The 21253-nt window shown below is 37.2% G+C and overlaps 1 protein-coding gene across 3 annotated transcripts in view; it reads right to left on the bottom strand.

Moving 5' to 3' along the window:
* The window catches only part of PRR16 (proline rich 16), a 154179-nt gene that overhangs the window by 53919 nt on the left and 79007 nt on the right, over positions 1-21253 (bottom strand). Inside the window, exon 1 of one of the 3 annotated variants that reach the window (XR_005603850.1) lies at positions 12793-12860. The exons of the other annotated variants lie outside the window; for them this stretch is intronic. The gene's annotated coding sequence lies outside the window, so the exon portion shown is untranslated. Of the gene's footprint in view, positions 1-12792; positions 12861-21253 lie in introns of those variants that run through there. 3 annotated transcript variants of the gene reach the window in all.

The raw sequence follows: 21253 nt of genomic DNA on the forward strand, positions 1-21253 counted from the left end.
TCTTGTGATTATCAAAAGCAGCCTATGCTGACCTAATATTTCCATTGTTTGAGCTGTACTTGTAAGTTCTGTCTAGTTTTTACCTCCTCTGTTGAAGGCCTTTTGTGGGCAAATGTCCTAACTTGATTATACCAATAATGAAAACTCCGTATTTCTCACTGGATGCCAGGATCTCATTCCAAGAATCTAACTCTGTAATCATAAGACTAAAATATGACATAGAAAGTAACATGTACCTGTACTTCTTACTTGTATCCCTAAACGTCTCTGAAAAGCATCTCTACAATTAATCACACTTTCTTTCACTCTTTCTTTGTGTGATTGTCTTATACACATCCTAAAATACATCTATGGAGAGTTTTGCTGTCTCTTTACAATAAATGTTTCACCTGGTTTGTTTTTCCTCCTATTTAAAGGCAACAAGGTACCAATGTTTAGTGAATATATAATCCCTTGGCTGCCCTCAATCCACCACAGACAATTCTTGAGCTTTTTTTGCAACCCTTAAATAAAGAAGGAAATTGCTTTTCAGGAAAGAAATTATCATACACTTAAAGATGCATAATTTTTAAGTTCACAGAAGTAAAAAATTGTAGTGCTTCCTAAGATGTCCAGGCATTTGCGCAGTTCTTCATGTTTTTCAAAGTTTCATATGAATTTATAATTTTTTTTTTTTTTTTTAATTACTTGCTTCTCTACAGGCTAGTAGCTCTCAAAAAAGCTGCATGAACAGAATGGAACTGTTACAGTGCAGATACTGCAACACGTATATTTTGCCGAGGAACTGCGGCAATCCCGGGACCCCAGGGTCCTTGCCCGCTCAGGGAACACAAACCAACCAATGGGGAAGGAGGCTGAGCAGGGACAGGGAAACCCCGTGCCTCCCACCAGGGCCCCTCTCTCAGGACCACATGGCAGGGGGAAGGACCCCGACATGGAACTTAGGTGATATTACTTCTGAGGTGGAGTAGGTACAATTCATATACTGCTCTTTATTACTCCACCATAGCAGTGTGCAGCTATGAAATTTAACAGTTCGCTGGAAGTTTCCTAGAAGATGAATAGTTATGGATAGATGCTGATTTTGATTTTAAATCAACCAAAATCAAATCATGTTGTGAGACTAGCTCTGACTTTGACCTAAAGGAATTAGTGGTGAAATGAACAAAATTAGGTGGAAAAATAAATGGAATGTCATAATTTCTTTATTTCTAAAGCAATTCCAAAAACTTGTAAAGTTTGACATAGACAAATATTGCACTTTATGTGCAAAAATTAACTACCTGATGAGCCACAAGAATAAATATGTAATTAAGAATAAAAGAGCAATCAGCTCTACCATAAAGAGGCTGCTCTTGTCTCTAAGTAAAGAACTGGGAAATATGCCATATCAGTAGCTCTAATATCTCATGATTGCATCTCTAATCCTACAAGAAATTGTTCACTAGTTATAATTAGTATCGGAATCTTCTAGACAAGCTGTCAAACTATTTTCATTCACCTCACTTTAGCTTATTATTTCCTGTTATTAGTCCTTTGTTGCCAAAAATGAGTGTTCAGTATATATGGGGAACATGAGATTAGCTCAGCTGGTCAGATCATGCTGTTAATAATGCCATGGTTCTGGGTTTGATCCCTGCACAGGCCATCCACTTAAGAGCTGGCTTTGATGATCCTTGTGGGTCCCTTCCAATGCAGAATATTCTGTGATTAGTTCTGTCATATCTAAGGACACAAGTTCCTGTAAAACCCAGAGCTAAAACCAAATGAAACAGAGGTCCCTGTTCACAGTGAGAGAGACAATATCTCCCTTTACAGTTTAAGCTGCCTAACAGCAGAATAAGAAACTTTTCTCAGGTGCTTATATTCCAGCTTCAGTCAATCCATGGCTGTATCTTTTGTATTTTGCCACAGAAAACTTCTTTACAGTGCCACCTGTCCCCTTCCCTGTCCCCAATCCCCAGAGAATACAGCTTCCAAGTCAAGAAGAAACAGAACCAAAATTAGACTAGAAACAAGTCTGTAAATCTGTGTAAGCTAAAAAATTGCCAAAAGAAAGCAAAACAAAAGCTATAGCAGGAGAGACAAGTGGTCTACTTAGTACAGTATTGTGAAAAATTACAAAAAGCAGGTGCTCAGGCAAGAACACAAGAAAAGTCACACAGAAATATTTGTGTAGAAACTCATCCCACTCTCAAACAATTTCTAACTCAATAACTTTTTGGCAGATTTTGTATTAAGCAGATCTTGACATACTTATATACCGTGAACATGCCTGTATCTTCTTGAACCTGCATAAGCTTTTGGCATCTGCAATATCCTGCAGTTTTCCACCTTCATTACAGGGATTTGTCACCTACACCTCTTTCTGTTTGAGATGAAAACCAGATGCTTTTATAGAAAAAGTGCTAAATGAACTTGCATAATACTCAAGCTGCAGCTGTTTTGTGAAAACTGCAGCTATGGAAGCCTTCTGAGTCTTGCAATTGGGTTGTGGGTAGGTTTTTCTGTTTGTTTTTACAATGTGCCCATCAGTATCTTCATATATAAAGGTGTATTAATAAATAATATTGCTTGTGCTAAAATACTGTAACAAAGCACTGGAGATTAATTCAATATTTGAGTAAATACGAACTTCCATGCAGATTAGCTCAGCTTTCTCTTACCGTAGTATCTCAGCAGCTCAGTCACTCACCCTGCAGCAGCAGCAAAGGGCAAGGCTGGTGCGAAGCCTGTCAGTGTTAGGGCATCTAAGAGATCAACTCCATCCTAAGCAAAGTTACACACGTGAAGATGTTGTTGCCACCACAAAGTTTTGGCTAAAGAATACATTAGGAACTTCAACAAACTAGTATTATGCTTTAGACTAACATAGAGTCACAGAATGGCCCAGGTTGGACAGGGTCTCAAAGATCATCTAATTCCAACCCCCCTGCCATGAGCAGGAATGCCTTCCACTAGATCTGTCTGCTGAAAGCCACATCCAACCTGGCCTTGAACACTTCCAGGAAGTAGGCATCCCCAGCTTCCCTGGGCAGCCTGTTACAGTGCCTCACCACACTCACAGTAATGAATTTCTTCCTGAGATCTAATCTAAATCTATGCTCTTTCAGTTTGAAGACATTCCTCTTGTTCTGTCACTACATGCCTTTGCAAAAAGTCTCTCTCCATCTCTCTTCAGGTACTGGAAGGCTGCAATGAGGTCACCTCTGAGCATTCTCTTCTCCAGGCTGAACAATTCCAATTCTCTCAGCCTTTCCTCACAGGAGAGGTGTTCTGTCCCTCTGATCATCTCAGCGGCCTTCCTCTAGACTTGCTCCAGCAGGTCAATGTCCTTTCTGTGCTGGGAACCCCAGAGCTGGTATGCAGTACATTCCATCTTAGTCTCTGTACATAAATGAAATTAAAAATGCCTAATTTTCAATGACAGACATTACTCAACTGTTGTCTTACATTTCGAAGCAGACTGAGCACCAAGTTAGGCTGGAAATAAACATGTAAATGAAAATTTAAGACTGTGTTGGGCTCTTGAGAATCTAACAAGGCCATGAAAGCTCAGTATCATCATTCTCAATTAGCAGTTCAGGGAAAGCAAACTGGGAAGCCCACATTCAAAATCTTTGTTAAAAAAATACTTTTTCTTCCATTAAGGGATTAAAAAAAGAAAAAAAAGAAATTACAGCAAGCTGCTCCCCATGTTCCACCTTAAGAACTCAACATAGCCATGGCAATTCCCCTGTGAACCCTTTTGGATGAAGTCTGATAGGGATGCTGTTTGGAAGATCAGAGAGAGACATGAAGGCAGATATGTAGCACGTATTCACAGCATGATGTATAGTACAATTACAGTTCTTGTCACACACAGAAGAATCCTGATAAAATTATGATAAACTAACAGAAGCCCTGAGAAAATAAAGTAACAAACAAGTAAAAAAATCCTTCTGAGAAAAGCAAGTTCAAATAATATTTGTAACAAAAAATAACTCTTCTAAAATATTCATTGAAACAAGTCAGCATTCCTTATTAATGGCAACAGAATTTTACACTTGCAGTGAGATACTGGAAATGAGTGATGTGAAATACTCACATCATCTCATATTTGGCAATGTACGAAAATAAATTATTTCACTAAAAAGAAAGGAGATTAAATCTGATTTGTCATATCTAAAGACACAGAATGATGACACACATCTTAACTCTGGCAAAATGAAATGATTTCACACGTAGCTTGTTACCCAGGCTGAAAGACAAACTGCAACTCAGGCTCAACACTGTGTAAGTACAGCAAATCAGTCCACGGACTTGAAATAGCAAGTACAATGCATGCCACTATGGGCAGCAGTGTTAACCAGCTAACCAATTTAACGCAGCACTACCCTGGAACCCATTTCAAAAACAGATTCCGAGAGCAGCAAGTAAATCTGGCACAGCTTGTCCTGAGCACTGAAAAAATTCTCACCACTAGAAAAAAAAGGGGCTTTTAAGTATTAAAGAAATTACTGAAGACTGCATAATAAAATACAAGGAAAATTTGATTTCACAACTCAGAAAGAAAACTGGAACTTAATGGAAAATCAGCAATTTTTCCTTTACTATTAGACTGATGTCAATTATATTCCTTTCTTTTTCTTAATCTTCAAACTTAGGTTTGACACTGTAGATGCAGCCTGCATGACTATTAAGAAGAATATCCAACTTCTTCATTATTTGAATTTTGTACAGTTTTGCCTAAATTTGAGGAATTATAAATTTTGGAAGCAAAGACTGCAGACTATTCTATCTTCATGCTATTAATAAGAAAAAAAAAGGATGAAGCTGGGCATGTCAAATATGCATTTGGTAAGTAATTCTGCATACAATTCTTTTAAATCCATTGGCACAAAGAAGGAAATTTAAAAGACAAATTGCTAATCAGTTCAGTGCTTAAATACACATATAAATAACAGTAAAAAGTCTTCCCTGTAGAAAACTCTGGAGAATTAATATAAAATCCTTGTTTACATGTTTCAGTAATACTCCCTCCAGCTTACTTCTGCTTTTCTTTCTCAGAACATGTAACAAAATTGGAAATGGCTGCATGCCGACAAAAACTAAGGAATGCTTAATCTATGCATTCTCATTATTGCTACTGTTTTCTGAGTACACGTTGTAAACCAGCTGTAAATGCAATACCATAAAATTTAGATATTTTAGTCCCTACATAACAATCTTTGATATAAACACTCATTCATGATGACTACAAATACAGTGATTTGCCTAATTAGAAACCATATTAATTTGAGTGCTAAATATTTGTCCAAGATCTTAACTATTAAGGTGAACAGAATGTAGAAGTTCCTAAAAGTATGTACATCCCCAAATAATTAATGCTTACCATGGAAACTGTGGCGACCAGAAGTTCCTTTGTAGGATTAGAAAAAATCACATATTTGCATAAATATTTTCCTAGGTACAGTTTTCAAATACATTACTAACAGCTATCATAAGAAAAGAAAAAAAAGCCCTTGTAATATTATAGCTCTGAAAAATAATTTTAAATATCTAGCATACCCAAAAGAATTTGCTGAGAAACTGATAAACAATTCTATTGCAATTCTTTTGTTAACTGTTGTCTTAAGCACTGGGTGTATTTCTCTGATTTTAAATAAACTGTCTCACTACGCAGACTATTAATCAGCATCCTTCCTTTTCCTCTGGCCCTGTAAAAGAGACTCCAGAAAAAAATGTTTAACATCCTTTTGTACTAAAACTAAAAAGACATTCTCCAAGAACAGTCAATATATCCTTTTTGAGATCATATGTTAGGCTTAGGTTTAGAGGTTTAAAGGATTTTATTAGTAAAATACTAATGTGTAGATGGCCTCCATATTTTAGTATTTCAGCACCATTTAGGTTACAGCTCCAAAATCACATTTAAGCCCAAATGAAATGTGCAACAAACTTATATTAATCTGGAAATACTAATTCCTGTTGGACACTTATTAAAATACAGTTTCAACATAGCTGAACAGAACTACAGGATTTAACTTAGTAGACACTTTTAACCAGTTGTTTTGGCTTCAAAACATGACCCTAAATTGCACTTCATTAAGTTTTATTTTAGTTTAAATATTGAACAAATCACATATTTAAAGCAAACTTTAGATGAAGTGACAGCATTCTCTGCTTTTTACATTCAAAAAATTGAAAGCCTGCAACAGGCTTTTTTTTTTCAGACATACCTGCAATACTCTTTCTGCTGGTAAGTCCTGCCTTTGAAAGAGGTTCTGTTTATGCAATAGGTAGAACTATCTGCCTGGATAAAAATAATGTTATAGATAATGATGATTATTATTAGAAAGTTTGCAACTTTTTCAGCTGGGAGGTCTTAAATGCACAAACTCCCATCATCCCCTTGCCCTCCTGGTGAGCTGCACCTAACACCTGGAAGTAGGAGGACTGTACACGTTGCTCCAAGAATGAGAGAGCGCAGAATATTTTGCAAGAGTGACCCTACTGAAGGCTCCTTGGAACTCAATTTGACCTTTTCCACCTCGATGTACGGGGCAGAATGCATCACAGGAGATAGCTCATGGTGAGCTTACACCACTAATAAATAAAAGTAATGAATCAGCAAACTCTGTTAAGAGAGAAAGTAATTGCTATGAACCATAAAGGTTTAAAATGAATACATGGTTGCCTTTTAATTATCTGTAGCTCCAAGTTAAATGACCTCTGCTCGCAGTGCATCACAACATACTTCAGGAAATTAAATAAAATTATATTTTATCTTAATATTTAAGAATACAATTTTTTCAGATTCCTTTCAGTAAAATGCTTCATGGGCACATGAGAAGTATATACATAAATTGAGTTCTGTCTCATTTTTGGTTCTATATATAAAACTTTTGCCTGTTTCTTAGACATCTAAATCTGAGCCCTTCAAGTGATTAGTGGACTAATGTACTTCAGACAGTGAATAAAAGCAAACTGTAGCTAAGTATTTTTAATAAATAATATAATTAAATGATTTAACAATAATTACATATTCATATTAGCATAATAGGACCATTGTCAAGACAGCTGTTTAACAAAATTCAAAGCAAACAATGTAATGTTACATGTTTATATAATATAGAAGATGGTAACTTATTTTACAGTTAAAGCTGAATTTAATCAAAGTCACTTATTTTAGAGTTCAAAGAAAGCCATCTATCTGCCTTCCAGTCCAAAAAAGAAATTAACAAATATCATAAATTAAGGATGCATGAGGAGCAAAGGTGAAGGAGCAGAGTTCACAGCTAATGATTGCAATGAGATACATCCTCCACCCACCTAAAAAAAACCCCAAAAACAAAAACAAAACAAAAAAAAACCAGGAAATCTCTAGCTCAGGTATTTCCAGCACTTTTGAAGAAGATAATTATTTCAATGTGCCAAAATACAATACTGTGGATGTTTTTTCAAGCAAAGACTGTTAAATTTTTGTCCTTATAAGACCATTAGCTCATGTTTTTGGCAGAAGTAGCTGCTGCTCCAGTTCTGTTTCTGGTTGCAGATCAGCTAGCTAATAACGCAAGAAAACAGAAAGTTTTCTTTGCTTTTGCACAATCTGCAAAGCAGCTGGGCCTGTTATGCCTGTAATGTACTTACATTCCCAGCACTACTGAACTATTAAAAGAGAATTTGACCATCCCAGAAGGTACATGGTGTTGTACTCAGCACCACAATACTGTGGTTTTACTGCTTGTGGTCCAGTCCCTCTTCTGTGTATTCAGTTCATATGCTTCTGCATCTGGGGCACAAGTTCCCCTTGGATGTAGCTAGTTTTGCTATTTTTAATGCAAAAGAGAGGCATGACTTACAGAAGTATTAATGAAAGGCTGAAGGTAAAATTCTGAAGAGGTGTGTTCTCCTCAGAAAGTCAATAACTGCCTTACAGAAGTAAACTGCAGTAATAAGATACATTGTGGATTTCCAAACAGATTTGCAAAACACAGTGGGGTGAGCAGGGTGGGGAAGAAACTGCCTGACTCAGTCATGAAAGGTAACAAACTGCAGTCAAGATTCAGTATAACTACCACAAATTTCCAACCAAAGATAAAGTCAAAACGACTCACTCCATTAAATGACTTGTCGATACTTAGCCTTTGAAGCTTGGTTTTGCTTTTTGGCTCTCCTACAAAGCATTTGCAGCTGACTTAGCATCTTATTAAAAAAGATATGGAATATTTCTTTTAAATGTATATTTTACAATAAATATTTCTATAGTGATTTTGACAATATAAGGAAAATCTGATCCAAACCTCAAGAGAAGAGGAACAAAATAGCTTTCTATATTTGCTGGACCTTCCTTTCACAATGTCTTCTGGAGTTTACAAGACTTCTTTCCTCCCTCTCTCTTCTCGCCTCCGACCCCCCAATATATCAGAAGTTCTGCTCAGGTCAATTACACAATGCCTCAAGTACTAAAGCATTTCTTTGCCACCCACATTACTGATCCACTTTGAAGAGCCCTCACATCTAGTCCTTATAATCCTCAATCCCTTTCTTATAACTGTAGTACTTGTGGCAGCAGAAATGAAATGTTTTGTACCCATTATTTTGAAGTGGTCCTTAGATGCAAAGATGTAAATAGTGGAATTTTTCCCGTGCAGCTGGCAGGACGAACAGAGAAGCACTAGAAAGACAGATCAAGTGCCCCCTTCTGCTGCTCTCCTATGGAGGTCATCTCGGCTGGCTTTGATCCAAAGAAAAATGCAGTTCGACCATTCAAAAGAACATGGTTGGTGAGAAGAGATGTTAAGCACAAGAGAGCTCTGGTGTATACATTTAAAGTTTACCATGAATCCCATCATATATATTATTTAAAATGTTTTCAGATAGCATTCAACAAATAATTGTGTAATTTTATGGGCTGTTAGTGAAAAGAAAATTATATAGGTAGCCTTTATAGTCATAACTCATATTTTAATACTGAGACCTAGAGCTGATATTTTCATTTCTGGCAAAGCAAATATAAGTTGCAAGTGTAGACACTTGGGGTTCAGACCCATGAAATGGACCTGAATACCAAGGTAAAAAGCACATCTTTCTAACACAAGAAAGTGCTGCAAAACATGTGAAAAATATAATCTGTGTTTGTAAAATAAAGCAATCCTAATATGTCTACAGAAATATAACTATTGCAAATTATTTTAAAGTTTCAAATTAACATTATTAAAAATACTATGGACTTGCACTTAATTTTTTAAAGGCATAAGAAATGTTTTGACTAGGTTCAGTCAAAAGAACTGTATTTACTTAAGTTCTGTAAGTTCTGAGGCATCAGGCAGTTTGAAAAGAGAGAACTCTTTATACACAGGTAGGTAGGTTGCATCTTCCTGGTAGGAATTAAAGACATTTCTTTTGGGCTAGATGTAACATACTGTAGATGTAGATGATAATTAGGGGATATGGAAAATTTAAATTAAATCCTGTGAGTTCTGAGGGAAGTGGTAGATGAAATTGCTAAGCCCCTATCCATCATACTTGAAAAATCACGGCAGTCAGGTGAAGTCCCTGATGACTGGAAAAAGGGAACTATAAGCCACGTTTTTAAAAAGAGGCAAGTGGACGGTATGTATAAAACAGCCATTCTTACCTCTATACCAGGCAAGATTATGAAGCAGATTCTCCTGGAAACCATGCTAAGTTACATGGAACACAAAGAGGTGATTGGAAAGAGCCAGCATGGCTTTACAGAGGGGAAGTCATGCCTGGTGACCTTCTGTGACGAGCTACAGCACTGGTGTATAAGAGCAGAGCAATTAACATTGTCTACCTGTACTTATGCAAAGCTTTGGACACTGTTTCACATGATATCCTTGCCTCTAAATTGCAGAGACACAGATTTGATGGATGGACCACTTGGAGAATAAACAACTGGCTGGATGGCTGTGTGGAAAGAGTTGTGGTCAACAGCTCCTGGTCCACATGGTGACCAGTGGTGTCCCTCGGGGTCGGTACTGGGGCCGATACAGTTCAACACCTTTGTCGGTGACAGGGACAGTGGCATCGAGAGCACCCTCAGCAAGCTCCCTGATGATGCCAGCCTGTGTGGGGCAGGTGACATGCTGGAGGGAAGGGATGTCAGCCAGATGGACCGTGGACAGGCTTGAAAAGTGGGACTGTGTGAACATCAAGAAGTTCAACAAAGTACAAGTGCAAGGTCCTACACCTGGGTGATGGCAATCCCAGAGAGCTTGGGCGGAGAAGTGATTGAGAGCAGCCCTGTGGGGAAAGGCTTGGGGGTGATGATTGATGGAAAATTCAACATGGGCCAGCAGTGTGTGCTCACAGCCCAGAAAGCCAAACATGTCCTGAGCTGCACCCAAAGCAGCGTGGGCAGCAGGGCGAGGGAGGGGATTCTGCCCCTCTGCTCTGCTCTGCTCTGGTGAGACCCCATCTGCTGTGTCCAGTTCTGGTGTCCCCAACATAAGGAGGACATGGAACTGTTGGAGAAAGTCCAGAGGAGGGGCATGAAGTCAAGAAAGGGACTGAAGCACATCCCCTACGAAGCCAGGCTGAGAGAGTTGGGGCTGTTCAGCCTGGAGAAGGGAAGGTTGCATGGAGACCTCATGGCAACCTTGCAGTATCTGCAGGGGCCTGCAGGGAAGCTGGAGAGGGACTCTTGATCAGGAACTGTAGTGACAGGGTAAGGAGTAGTGGGTACAGATGGAAAGTGAGCAGGTTTAGCTTAGATGTTAGGAAGAAATTCTTCACTGTGAAGGTACTGAAGCCTGGAACACACTGCCCTCCTGGGAAACTGTGGAATGCCTCATCTGTGGTCATGTTCAAGGCCAGGTTGGATGTGGCTTTGAGCAACTTTGTCTAGTGGGAGATGTCCCTGCCATGGCAGGGGAGTTGGAAGTAGATGATCTTTAAGGTCTCTTCCAACCAAACCATTCTCTGATTCTATAAATAAGATTTATATTCTAGAGATATAATTCTGTACATCTAAATTACTACCAGCTAATACTTTATTGGTACAACATTTAGTACTACATACTAAATACTGCTATTTAATATCTGTGGACTGTGATTGTGACACATACCAACTACCTTCTTAACCAAAAGCACAAAGGAAAATGTCAAGAGATAAAAACCTCAGCCATAATTTATAAGCAAGGATCATAGTTATTTGTACTATTCCTAACATCTATTCAGTTAAAACAAAAGCAGCTCTGCAAAATACCACAAAATTTGCTAAGTGTTCAGATTTTCATCACCTGTCTCTTTTATATGCATTTTTATGCAAGTGCTGTTGTATGCATATATGCACTATTATATTCTATTTTACACCTGCTATCAAATATTTATAATATATCCAGGTAACCTGGTGACCACTGCACTTTGTTTTTTCTTTCCTCTGAGTTAGTAAAATCCAAGGGCTGAATTACATTGTTAGTAACAGTCACAATAGAGGCCTTTTTGCACTGATAAAACCATTACCAAAAAAAATGGGTCCACTGATGGACCTCCTCCTCCCCATGCTTACAGCAGGTAGTTTTTTAGCTCTTGATACCTTCTAAAGTATTTTTAAGATCAAATATTTTGTCCTCACCCAGGTAAAGAAGTATAAAAAACAACATGTTGATACTGCAAAACCAAAGCCGTTAAGTCCTTGGAACATGGTCCCATGCATTCAGAGGTATTGCAGAAGTAGAAATAATACATTTTTTTAAATAGAAGAATATAATCACAATTGCTTTGAATGTAGTTGCAACCTATTCACATACTCCACAGGTTATCTTAAAGGAGATAACAGAAAATAGGAGTCTGCCTGATTTCCAGCTTGGCTACTGATGTAACTGCTGTGTTAACTCTGGAAATGAGCTCTTATCTTTATGTGGCACCGTTTTTCTCTTTACTATTTATTTCTCATCCATTTACGTTCTATGTTCTGGAACAAGGGTTACATTTCTCATATGCAACCCTCCTTGCAAAACGTGTGTTACTTTTTACAATTATTCTGCTTCAGTACTGCAGAGCGGAATCTTTTTGGCTAATCTTGTTGGCTAATAGGTTCTCCCTACAGTAGGATAAATAAAACACTTACTGTCAAGTACCAATGTAGATGTTCTAAAATTCAGACACTCTTTTCATGGACATGGACACTGGAACATTCATTTAAAAAAAAAAAAAAAAAAAAGACAACAGCCAACAACAAAACAGAACACTCAAAATTCCCTACATTTAATGACATATTGGGGAGTTATTCTTTAGATAACATCTGTTGTAAGATATTGCGGAAATTACATGTTTTCAAGAGCCAGGTGTAACAGGTTATATAAGATTAAAAGTCTCCATGGCAATTCTGAATATGTCAAACAATTCATGACCATTAAGGGATGCTCTCACAGACACTGATGAGTACAGCCAGCACTACTTGGGTCTTAGACCTTGCTCGCATTCAAGCATTACTCATATGTGACTAAGAAGTGATTCAAACCACTTGCCTGAGAACCCAAACTTCAAGAAGAAAGAAGGTTTTTGGTTTTTTTTTTTAAGAAATCCAAAATAGATATACACATTAATTGAAAGATTAAATATTCCCCTGCGTAAGAGTTCTAGTTCACACAGGAACAGAGTTTATAAAACCTCTTACAGAAGATGGATATGGATAAGGGTGAGAAGAAGTTACATGAAGTGACAGCAAACCAGCAGAGGAACCAGTCTTAGCAGTTGAGCCATATCATCTTTGGTGCTGAAAGACAAAGTTTTCTGATCAATTTTGAGAAAAATTTTAGGCTTCAGCTTTCACAAGATTACCTATGTCAAAATCGCCATACTTTGAAGGAAGAAGACAGCAAAGTATCGGGCTGCAGAAGTCTCCATCCCCACACTTTTTGTATTTTCTATTGATCTCCCAGGCTTCTTCTGTTTCGTTAGTGTCTAGTTTGGTTCTGCCAATTTCCATTCTGTACAAGTCAGTAATACAGCAGGTTAATAAAGGGATACACAGCTTGTGTCAAATTCAGTCAGACTTTCTGAAGGTACTATTTCTCTATACGCACCTTGCTTTCCATTTGCAGAGTCACCTAAATTACACACTAGGAATTCTCTAGCCCTGCTTGTTTCTAGATCTCAGCAATCGGTGATATGATATGGATATTCTGGTATCCACAACTGTTAAGAAACTAAGAATAATGAAAACGAAAAAAAATCTATTGATATAAAACTGTCCACAAACTCTCCATCAACTAAGCTTTTCTTTACATGTTAACCAACACAATCTCATCCATCTAAGCATGCACAGCTCTTCTCAGACATCATCATTCAATTTCTGGTTCTGCATTACAAGATATGGTGAGACCCATATGTTCACTGGTTACAGAGCACACAGATGATGCAGTTCTAATTTAATTAGCTGGGTTTAATGCATTACAGAAAATACTACTTTTTCCAACAGAGGACTATCAGAATTTGTATTGAGCATTTTTTCCAATGAACAAAAATAAACACCAGTATGGTGTCTCAGTGACTAGCAGAAACAATTATATGCTACACAAATATGCATTCATTTCAAAGCAGAAATTACACCAAATATTATTTAAAAACCCCATATGTTGAATCCATATATACAAACAGTCACAGCAGAAAGGTAATGAAGCAAATTAAGCATTAAAATTGCTCATCTTATTAATGAGATTGCATTGTCAGGGCTGCCTTATGCACAGGTACATAAAGAATTCATAACTTCCAGCACCTCTGACATACAAAAATATAAATCCCAGAACCAGAAAAATGTAATGTACCACACACAGGGTAGTTATGGTAGCATTAAATAAGCAAGGAGTATAAGACAGAGAATTTAGGTTTGGGGGTTTTTTTTGTTTGGTTTTTTTGTTGGTTTTTTTTTGTTGTTGTTTAAAAAATATGAAATAATAAAAGTGATTGTGGTATGTAGCAAAGATTTTACTTCTACTGAGGCAGAAAATATTCAAGACTTCCAGAAGCTTAGCAAGGACAAAACACCTTTATATTCAGATTATCTAGTTGCAGATTATAAGCTTCCAATTAGAATAAATGGAGTTAATGGGCAGAACAGAGTCCTGACATCTAAAAGATTGAATCTTTAAAGCATTACAACTGTAGTATGATTTGTTTAAAAAAGTACACCCACATTACAGGTAATGAAATAAAGCTTTAGTTCTCTGCTTAATTAAATCAACCTATTTCTACTCACTGACATCAGATTCTGATTCTGGAGATGAAACTAGGTTTCTTTCTAGCAGTAAGAATAATTTGAAAGGGTGGCACTGTTATCTCAAAAAAGAGAAAGAGAATAAAGAATGCATCATGATGATATGAAGGAAGCAATAAAAAGGGGAATTCATGGGCCAAGACATTGTACAGACACAGACCATGTTCATTCATGCTAATAGCTTTTACTGATGGAGTGAAAGAGAGAACTGCAGAGCATAAGAATCTGTATTTTTCTTCACTGGACTGTAGTAAAGAGTGAATCCTAATTAGGAACAAATTCACTAATACAGTTCTTTACATTGCTATTAACATCTAGAGTTATCCTCAATCCTTCTCTGTAAGGGCAGAGTTTAATTGAGAGAACTCATGAACATACAAATAAATAATTCCAGGCTGTGGAAATTAATCTTCCAAAGAATACATATTTAAGAGTCTGTAATTATTTGTTGTATCCATAAGAAACCAGGAGATTTTATTGAAAACTATACATTAGAATTAAACTGAAAAAAACCCCTAAGTCTAGACAATGAAGTGCATCTCACTTTCTGATTAACAGGTTTGCTTACAAGAAGAAGCAAGCAATAATATCTTTGTAAGCCTGGCTGATGGCTGGAACAAAGCACTCTGGCTTCCAAATACACAAGATCTTTACTAAGTAAGAAAAAAAAGAAAAAAGGAAAAGGATTTTAGGTTTTATTTCCTTCCAACCTTCTCACCAGTTCAACTCTTCTCATATATCTACTTCCTTCTCTCAATAAAATGAAAACTTTGAAAGAAAAACAAAATCAGATTGGCTCATCCAAATTCTTTACTAAAACCAGACATTCAGACTTCTCATTTTGTGCATTCTACCAAAAAAAAGAGGTGAAAATTAATTCTTGTGATCTCCGATGTCAGGGGAGAAATAATTTCTTTTCATCATCGAAAATGAACACATAGCTGTCTTTAATCCATGAGTTATGAAAAGTTGTGATCAAAGACGCAACATTCAATGAAAATAAAATTAAATTCTATTTTCTGTTGACTCACATTGCCTTCTCAAATATTTTGAAATCTATTATATGCCAATTAGGCAGCTATTCATTACACTGCCCACTTCTATGACATTATTTTTAATCCTCCACCTTGTTTTGATTAAACATGTGATCAAAATTGAACACAGTTTTCACAATTTTAGTATCTGACATTTCAGACACCTATTTGCTTTTCAAATCTTTCATTGTTATCTTTTGCCAAACAACTTTCCTGTAGTCATGGGTTCAGTAAAAAATGTTTAACATTTGAGCCAAAGCAAAAGCAAAACCATGTTAGTTCAAAGCATTACTGACATTTACATTGGCCAACTTTTAAAGCAGCTATGGCTTTACTGAATAATAATCACGTTATTAATATGCACTAATAAAAGAAAATTAATGCTTTTTCCATTAAGCTCCTGTTCTGGTCACTAGCACAAACTACTACATTCATATTCTTGAAATCTGAACAGGGGGATTTGCTAATTGCTATTGTTGCCAAGACATCAATATTCCAGATTGCTGCAGTAACTGCACTGACAGTATTAAACCAGCCACTAAACCTTTCATATAAAATAGCACCATGCATGTGCAACATCCAAGTAGCAATTAAATGTAAGAACCATTCAGATTCCTCAAACCTTAGCAATCATTAGCAGCACCCAACTCTAAAAAGAAAGAGAAACATGCTGTTCCATGCTTCAAAGCCACACAAGTCTTAATCTCCAAAGTAGTGAGTGTATCACTGAATGACAGATCATATCTTTGCTGTTTCAACAGACAGTAAGATAATAAGCAAGAATGCATCTTTTCACGGGAAAGAGTAACATACCTCCTTCTCTTGTATGTCTGATACCTAGAAACACTGAAATTGAAGGTTGAAAACCCCCTACAGTGATTACAGCCATATGAAAATAACACTACAATACAAATCATCCAGTTAACAATATATCCATATACTCTCTTTCTCACTTTTGCAAGTACAATACTAACAAGATGATAGAAGGAAGACTTTGAAGAGTAAAACTTCTACAAGACATGTTAATCTTTTAATTTAACTTAAAAACTCTCCTGAGGATGTTAGGAATCCATTACTGTTAGAAATGGAAAAAACCCTGTTCATCATCTGAATGTAAAGAGGCTGTAAAACATACCGTGAAGCCCTTGCAGAATGAAACCTCCACCTTAGCTTACTCACCACTCCTGTACCAGCACTATTTGCAGCTGCCAGGTAGCACAATGACCTTTGCACGTGCGTGCACCAGCACTCCCCACAGGGTGCTGCCCACCCTGCAGCCCACATTGTACCAGGCACTGTGTTTCAGACCAGCTATAAAGTTTTGCTGGCCTAACGACATTCAGCAGACCTTGAGGACAAGTCTTACTCTTCTGACAGCAAAGCCATGGATCAGCACTATGTCAATAAACGGAAGCTCTTGTTGCCTTGTGGTCTCGGCTGCACGAGGGCACAGCTGTGCCTGCAGAAAAGCCTTCTCCAGAGGCCTGTGACAAAGGGAAGAGAGACTTAGAAAAGTCTTTGCTGATCAAGAAGGCAGAAGACTTCACTGTAGCTTTGGAGCTACTTCAGACATCAAAAGTCATTTACATGAACTTTAAAGCGAGTAGGCAAAATCTCCAGTCTCCAGGGTTCTTGCTGGATCAGCAATGCTTGCACACTTCCCTCCCGCACCCAAGCCTGGAATTCCCAGGTCTGGACACAATCCTGCATCTTCTGTTAGTTCTCCTGAGATACCTGTGAGACGAATCTGGCATCCCTTATCAATGGGTACTCTACTGAAGTTTCCCTTGTACCACTGGTCTATCAGTTTTGGGGACAGAACAGTCAATAAAAAGCTACTTTGTCCCTTGCAATACCATAGGTCATGACCAGGATTGGTTCTGCGGGAGGATTCTGTGAACACGGTTTTTACTAACTTCTAAGTCTTAAACTGTAGAAAAGAATTTGTCTGTACTGAAGGACAGAACTGGCTATTTAAGCACATGAAAAATTCTAAAAATACAGTCAGTGCTGAAAAATAAGTATTGTCCTAATCTGATTTTTTGAATGCCCTAAAAATGACATTGTATCAAAAGATAGCTGTGTATGTCTCATAAATATAAACAATTTATTGTATTTGACATACAAAATAACCACTTACTTTTCTGAAGAATAGAGTACATGTTTTTTCATTATCTTGGCTTATTTGGTTTGAATACAACAAGGTTTCTGATTTATCTTAGTCTGCATTTGCACTAAATACTACTTCTGTTAAGATGCTGGGGTTTTTTTACTGACTAAATGAACTTCAGAAACAAATCCTTACCTCCCCAGCCACAAAAATCTCTTGCTTGGAGAACTTGTAGTTCTTCCTGCTGCTGTGTAACATTGTTTTTTTAATTTTATGCCAACTTTAATGAGACAATGAAGTGTTGGGAGTGATACTATGCTACAGAAAGCAACCTAGTAAATTAATTCTAGTGAGAATTTCTGTAGCTGGAAAAGAGGAGTCTAGAAAGTTGGCTGGGCTATGTGAAAGGTTTTGTGAAACACACTACTTGGACTATTTTTATTCACCTTCAAAAGATGAGCAACTGCCCAAGCAGAAGGCACAGAATTATGTAAGTTCACACACCAGTGAAAATACTACATTTGTCAAAGTAAGTATTTGACTAGGTGCTTTTCTTAGAGCATGAGAGAAAAATGATCAACACAACTTTGTGCTTCTACTCCTAGAAATGCTGGCCTAGTACGATATTAGAAAGTATGATCTGGGTTTATTTCCCTGCAACACTTCTTATGTACCAGAAAAGATTTCTGTAAAAAGACTAAAGGGTACCCAGAACAGTCATTACTATTTCCTTTGAGAAGATATAGCAAAACACAAGTTAACTTTTTAATATATTTCATTGGTCAAATGGCATTTGTGAGGTGACTGAAAATGAAAATAATTATCCAGCAACATTCACAGGACAATTATGGTGCTGACAAAAAGCTCAAAGCCCATTTCGTAATAAAGACCCCATGTTTCAGGAAGTGATGCCTGGCTGTGGCCAGGGATATTGCAGAAAGCCAGGAATTTTAACTGCTTTTAAGTTAAACACAAGTAGGAATAAGCCATTTAGAGTATTTCTTCCGCACTGAATATACTGCTTCATCTCAAAAACATTAATCTGTACAGTATTTGTCCTGGGCATGACAAATGCACTTTGTCATAAAACAGGACTATTTTTCAATTTATATGCATATTATATACAGCATATTATGAACACTGACACAAACAGACTCATATATAAACACATCCAGTATTCAGCTGATTGCATGCAATTACATGCAAAATAATAGTCTGTAGAACCACAAAATGCTTAACTATGACAATTAACAAAGAATAAACCATAAGGAAAAATTTAACTGGTGCTAGTGGGTGGGGAACATATGGTCTCCCAGAAATTAGTTTGTCACTAATGAAAAATAAAATAAATCCTCTTTTTTAAAGATGCACACTCTTTTCACATTACAGTATATATATATATGTATATATATATATAATGTTCTCAATGGGGCAGCATATTGGATCATTTGAGATCACCTAAACTGTTTTCAGAAATTACAAGCTTCTGAGAAGTTTTTAAATTATTAAAGCACCAAATAGATCTAAGAAACTGCATAAATAAGGCACCCAAGGTCTGATTCCCAGATCTCATCTGTAAGGACCCGGGCAGCTAATAAGCCAGTACCATAAGGCGAAGGAAAGAGCCTGCAGGTATGGTGAGAACAAGGCAGTGAAGGGAACAATGAAGTGGTTGAAGCAGCAGCTGCTCCAGGGAGAACTTCTAGGCCTTCTACCTGTACCACCTGCAAAGGTTCCCCATGCATACACTGAGGCAGACACCATCATAAACTTAATTAGACAACAGAAAATAATTTTTTTTTTAAAAAATCCCATTGTGCCTTTCAATTTTTAACAGCAAGGGAGCAAGTAAGGTGGAAGGAATCAGATACTGGGGATCGATGAGAGTAATGTGGAAAGTCCCAGCCCAGGAAACAGGAAAATTGGAATGGCAGTCTCCTGCTCTGGAGAAGAACTAACAAATTAAAAAGCTTTTTTTTCCTCTCCCTCTGTGCATCTTATCCCACAGAAAATAATAAAAGTGTATGCAGTGATCTCAGTCATGGGAAAAGCTTGTAAAAGCACAGCAGTTTGGGACATTTGAAAAATAAGCTTGACAAAGCATTGCCAAGATCTTATGCAGTAAAATTTTATGCAGGCTCATCACAAACGACTTAATAAGCCTGATTTCCATAGTTGAGGCCAGAGCTCTGTGTTGACTACTATATGACTACTTTTATAGTAACAGCATAAATTACTGCAATTCTGTGCTTAGATCTGTATGCTGAATTCACAAAGAGGCATTTATTAATTCATTAATACTTGTGATTATAAATGACCTATTTACTCATAAAAGTTTATGAAAAGAAAAATCCAATGAGCTCACCACTAGAAATACTAAGAATATCAGTACATAAATTTTCCTTTAAACATCCATCCAACAAACCCAGAAGGAAATTCCTTTGCTGCTCAAATCAATGATAGAGAAAGACAATCATACTAATCTTTTACTTACTCTCGGTGTTCTTTATTGCCACTTTCCAGCTAAAATGACAGCCTGCAACACCAATTTCTTAGAAAATAGCTAAGGTTTACACTTAGACAGACCTCCACACAAAACTGCTTAGTGTATTGTGGCAGGTTTTCCTGGCAGAAACTTGCTGAGCAGGGCATCATTCCTCATGTCTCCTTTTCCATGTTACCCCCTGTTAATATTCAACAATGCCCGGAATCTTTGTGGAACAGATATAGAAAAAGATAATTAAAACTTCAACAATTGTTATGTGATACAAAGCACCACACTGCTTCTATTTGCAGTAAGATATAAAAATCAGAATCAGAGGAACACCCCCAACCCCTTTTTGTTTTGAGATGAATAGGCTCACACTCACAATTGCTATATTCCAAATAAACGCTAACCTTACATGTTACAAAGAGTATGAAACTCCCTGAGTACTTCAGTATGACTGCACCAAGCTGAAATGCATGTTTACCCTTTTTCTCCTTTCCCTTCTTGTCCCTCATCTGTCACTGAAGACAAGATGTTAGAAATTCAGTTAGGAAGAGTCCCAGCACAGGGTAATCAAATCTACAAACCAAGCGAGCTAACAAGATACACAGTTTAGCTCCAACAAGAGTTTAGCTACTGACAGCAGGAGGCCAGTGAATATATCCAAAATATGCTGTATTTGGACCAGTGTCCTCAGTTCTGGTCTTTCATCCCAAAGATGACACAGTGGAACTAGAAAAGGTAGCTAGAAGGGCAACCGAAATGGCTTTTGTACCGGAAAGAAAAATAAAATACCCGAGATAGACAAAATTTCTTCAGCTTGCAAAAGTGACAGCTGAAGGAAGATTTAATCAAATCACAAACTGCTATTCACCAACACCTTAGCATGAGCGACTAATCTTTCTCCTATTCACCACTATCAAGGAAAAGATTAGTCACTTGCTCTTATAATGCAAAACGTAAGAATTAAATGAAACTATTAAGATGTAATAGGATTACTATACAATAACAGCATCACTAAAATTCTTGTCTTAGCTAAAATCAGCCATTCTTTTATATTTCCTACACTCCGTCATTTCAGAAAATCCTTTAAGAAAGTTGAACTATAACTCGAATGCTTCCAATGGATTATATGTTCTCCCCTCAGTAAGTTTTTCTTGGAGGGAGGAGGGGTTGGGGAAATACACAAATTCCTAGGATTTAAGGTAAATGTTAGCTTTCCAGCCATGCACCATCCCCTGACTCCTTCACCCAAAAAGGCAAAACCATGACTTACTGAAAAAAGCTGCATATTTGGGTTAAGTAAGGACATACAAGTCAAAGCTTGTTCTAAAGAGTGGGAGAGTTGTCATGTTCTTCTGTGTGAATAAATGTTAAAAACATGAAACAGGAAA

Source organism: Corvus cornix, chromosome Z (assembly GCF_000738735.6).
Source record: "Corvus cornix cornix isolate S_Up_H32 chromosome Z, ASM73873v5, whole genome shotgun sequence".
Lineage (NCBI taxonomy): Eukaryota > Metazoa > Chordata > Aves > Passeriformes > Corvidae > Corvus > Corvus cornix.